Below are 5,055 nucleotides of genomic sequence, written 5' to 3' on the forward strand. Positions count from 1 at the left end.
CTCACAAAAGTGTTCTGCCAAAACCGCTCTCGTCGCCCCGGCACCCCGGGCCCCGCCGTGATTGGCACCCTGTCACATTATCTTATGACAGCGCCGCGGAGACAGAGTGCTGAGGAGTGATACTGGGAAGTGGCTGGGGACTCACACACACACACACACACACATGCATGCATTCACGTGTGTGTGCAAATACAGTAGACAGAAACACACCCCGAGGAACTTCAACACACACCAGCTGGGAAGTGGAGACGCGTCCCGGCCCGGGTGTGCGAGCGTGCACGTGTCCATAGTGCTGCACTGCAGGCAGCGCTCGGTAAACACTGCAGAAGGTTCATACAGGGGCGCAGATGTTTTACACATCGTGTGTATCGCGCTCCAGAGAGGCTATTTTGGGCGCGTGGAACAATGCAGCCCTTCCTCTACGAGCATCACTTTCTGCAGCTGCATGTAGCTGCAGGCTCGTATTCATGCACCGCTTTACTCCAGAGCGCTTCCATCGCAGCTCCGAAACATCTCTGACATACGTACCAAGGAGCGGTAAATCAGAAAAGGCGCCTGAAATAGATGAAAGTCAAGCAGGAATAGGTAAACGCCTTCATTCCTCTACAGTTAATATGGAGCGACGCTCTGCAGATGAAGAATCAGCGTCGTTTTGCTTTGATTGAGGATCTGATGATAAACTGAGACTTTTGACAGTATCTTGATAGTAAACTCACTTATATGAATCGATTGCATTGCATTGTGGTCTTTAACAGACAGGAAGCAAAGCAGCACCAGCTTTCCACAGGAAAACTTCTGAACTTTCTTCTGCTGAAAACTCCCGTGTTACAATGTTTGAATGTTCTGAACGGTGACATTTTGGACCCTGTTCTCCATTCTTCTGCGCCGACCGACTCAAACTCCTCCAGTTTTCCGTCACTCCTCGTTATACATTCATATTCATGTCACCTTGCTATGGATGGGATACAAAAACTAACATGGGGAGGCTTCAGTGTGGATTTTAACATATCTGAACATCTGTCACAAAGTTTTCCAGAACTATCTTATTCTGACAGTCATTCAGTCTGAAACCTCGCAGTTTGACTCAAAGCCATGAAGTACGATGTGTTAAAGACTTGCGCCTCGTGCTGGTGTGAATACTGCGGTTGTTTCTGAGCCGAGCGGACAGAAGCGGCTCCGTCTGTAAACAGGACCAACAGGGGGACAGGGGGCCACCGGTGTTTGTCCACATGGGCGTGGCCCCCGTCTGGGGGTCAGGTCAGGACAGATGTGCCATCCACAGCTGGGTACGGAGGAAGGGTGTCAGATCGGAGCACGCGTCAAACGCCAGACAGGCGTCTGACGGCCGGGTGACGCCGGACAGGAAGTTCAGGAGTTTCAAGACGCTTCATTTTGTTCTCGTTCATTCAAATCACTGGGAATGACATTTCCTGACTTCATTCGAAAGGTTTCAGCCCCGATAAAGAACCTGGACGTCTATGTTTCCTGCGTTTCCCATCAATTATTTGGCAGGTGTATTGAGTGGGGCCAATATGAAGCGCTGATTAGCATCTGAGGCCCACTCTGAGGGCGGATATTCTCCCACCTCCGTCTCTCACACTGAGAAGTGGAGGCTAATCTCTCAGGGTACCCGGTACCCCCCATCCCCACCCCACATCGCCAGTCTTTCCATTTCCTACCACCCCCACCCTTCCCCTTCTTTCCCCTCTGGAGGCCTGCATTAAACATAAAGACTCTGCATGGATGAGTGAGTCAACAAATTACCACGGCCAATAAACGGGGAAAAAATGATCTGGCTCTCTATACACCACCAGTCTATTATTTTCCCTCTTTCCCGTCCCCCCTCCTCCCCCGCAGCCCCCTTTACCTTACTGTCCTCCGCTCGGTTATTGTCCCAGGCTCTTAAATAAACATGATCTTAGCCCCGGCTTCTCCTTATTGCATTTAGTTAGAGCAGCCGTCCTCATGCTTGACTGCTTGTGTCCATCAACTCAGGGGAGCTTGACTTGCTGCAAAATCCCAGCTAATGCACATGAAACTGCTACAGCTGTTGGTCTAACCTTTGAGTGTCTCCTAAGGAGCACAGTGATATTTGCACTTAATAAAATTATGCCTACCAGGAGAATATGCCGCTGACATTTGCCATTTGTCAAGTTGAGGCGGCAGAGAGGCTTTATGAGTCATTAGTGTTCAGCGGAGAGTCGCTCTGCCCGCACGAGTCTGCTGCTGCACGCCCATCTTTGTTAAGATCATCAAGGAGCTGCCACGTGCATGAAAAGAGTCCTTTCACCTCCGTACCGCCGGTTTTCGTTTTTATTGTTTCTTTTTTCTGTTTCATCCACTGTGAAAAAAATAAAAAAATAAAAATCATGTTTCCATTTGAACACAACTAATCGTAAGTGTTGAAGCAGATCTTTGTCTTACGCGCCAGCTGTGACATGTTTCTGGAGTCATTTCCAGTTGCAGTTGGTGAGAGATGGAAAAAAAGCACCAGATGTGGCAAAAGGTGGGCAGCTGTGTGAAGGTGTGTTAACTCGATCCACCAACTAGTTTCCCAACTCATCGTGACCAGATGTTGTGCATCCACAATCCTAAAGAACAAGCGAAAAATGAGTTTGGCATGTTCTGGTGTAAACGAAAATACAGATAATTGAGCTTTAGAGGTAATATTTCCCTTTACATGCCCGCTTAATGCTCATTTTGTAATCCATCACTGCGTTTTTGTGTGTGTGTGTGTGTGTGTGTGTGTGTGTGTGTATGTGTGTGTGTGTGTGTGTGTGTGTGTGTGTGTGTGTGTGTGTGTGTGTGTGTATGTGTGTGTGTGTGTGTGTGTGTGTGTGTGTGTGTGTGTGTGTGTGTGTGTGTGTGTGTGTGTGTGTGTGTGTGTGTGTGTGCTGTAATATTCAAGCATAAGAGATTCAAACTGCATCCTGTTACATTACTCAGTTTGTTTAGTTGATTCTTCTTGATTTGGGTCCGTGACTGGCTGCAGGAAGGTCTGCGTTAAGCTGCAGGATCTCAATGGGAAGAAGAAGCTGGCACAAAATATAATATCCAGAATGAACATGTCGCCTGATATACCAGCGCTGGTGTCAGTGTCATCATGTAACAACACATTTTTACATTTTCACTCGTCCTGATTTTAAATTATTAATACAACAAACATACAAATAAACTAAAAGACAGGGAGACAAGAGAGAGAAGGAGACAAAAAAGGAAGATAATAAAAAAAAGTACTGACAGTTAGAAGGTGAAATGGTGAATGTCTTTGTGTCCAAATATTGAGAAAGAGTCTTAACTAAAGAGACAAAGGTTCAAATTCCAAGATACACTCAGTAATTTAGATCAGCTCACTGTTATCATATATCCATCTTGGTGATCCAACTTTTGATAAAAAACATCTTTCTGGAGTCTTAGAGAGTTTGATATCGGTTCCATCTGATGGATTTCCCAGACTTTCTTTGTCCACACATGATTTTTTGGAGGCTCTGATATCAACCACATGTTTTCATGCATGATAATAATTTCTGGAAGAGATAGAGATATTTTTCACATCTTTCCTCAATACCTTATGCCACTGCCATTGTATTACAATACTCAGGTGAAACATTTCTTTAAGAGATTTAAATAATCCAGGCTAAACAAACTTTTATTTGAGGGAAGGATCTAAATATATGGGCAGGATTTCCAAATTCAGTATTACAATTCCTCCAGTGTTTGAGTGTCTTGTGCCTCTTTGTTGCCTCTTTTTCTGGCATGACGATGATGATGGTCTCTCATTTAAACTCCCTCCGTAGGTTTGAGTCTGTCTCAGATTTCCTCCGACGTGTTCTTCTCTCTCATGTCTGTTAGAGTTGCTTTAGGTTGAGGAATGTGAAACAGTAAGTCAGCGTTCAGTGATGTTTTTCATTTCCATGATCCGTGCCGCAGTGAGAGCTCCTCAGTTCATTGACAGAAATTCTGAAAAGTTCTGAAAATCAGGCTCGTCCGTTTGCTTGAGTGATTAGAAATGAAGGTGTTTTATTTGTTTTTCCACCAACTCCCGGTGTGGAGACGAGCGACAGGATGAGCGGCGGCGGCGGCTCGGAGGTCAGGGTCACCGTTCCTGCAGCAGCTCCGCCCGACGCGCCCGTGCAGAGTGATAGATACCGTCCATGTTGTGACCTTCCCCCCCCAAAAAAAGTCAAAAGAGGTCATGCTGTGGCGGCACGCTTCCTCCTGTTGGTGAGGGATGAGGGCGAAGGAGCAAAGAAGTCTGCTGCTTAACAAGGACGAGTCGCTGTGGCGGACAGATCAGGACCGCCGATGACCTTCTGTCCACATTCAATAAAAATCTGAAGGCTGACTTGTGCAGAAATACGCCGGGAGTGTCTGGAAACCAAATGAAAAGCTTTGTACAGGAAAGTGTTTGCTTGTTAGGTCCTGATTGCTTTTAGCTCGCCGTCCGTCTGGAGGCTGTTTTTTAAGCGCAGTCTCATTCCTAAATTAATTATCATTAACTGTAACGACGGCGCCGGGGGAAAACATCAGAGACGTCACAATTAGCATCAAAGCACAACAGTCACGTCCTATAAAAAGCATCCGCCACTCCAGCCCCCCCGCACGGCTCCCTGTTCAATTCCCAGAGAGGGAGGCTCATCCGCACAAGAAAAGCCTGGAAATTCAAGATGTATTTGTAGTGCGACGGATTCCTCCGCGGCGGTAAATATTCATGAGGATGGCAAAGTTAACGAAGAAGAACGAATGTTAAGAAGGCCTCTCAGCCAACACAACGAAGAAACAAGACGAGACGGCGAGCGAGATGTGAACGGATTGTTCTGGTTGTCCAGACGGTTCAAACTCAGTCAGATAAATCAGAAGTTCTCCCTGAAAAACAGGAAGTTTCCTTCATGACATGCAGAGTTTTCTACTGAACAGATAGAGGAGAGTTAGAAACAGACGTGATCAAAAGGGACATTCTGTGCTGAGGTTATGTTTTCCTGCTCCGCACCTTAAAATGAGAAATGAATTCCTGCATTTCGGTTCAGTTTGAGCGTTTTTATGTCAGTCAGTCAG

The sequence above is a fragment of the Salarias fasciatus genome, chromosome 16, assembly GCF_902148845.1.
Source record: "Salarias fasciatus chromosome 16, fSalaFa1.1, whole genome shotgun sequence".
Taxonomy (NCBI): Eukaryota; Metazoa; Chordata; class Actinopteri; order Blenniiformes; family Blenniidae; genus Salarias; species Salarias fasciatus.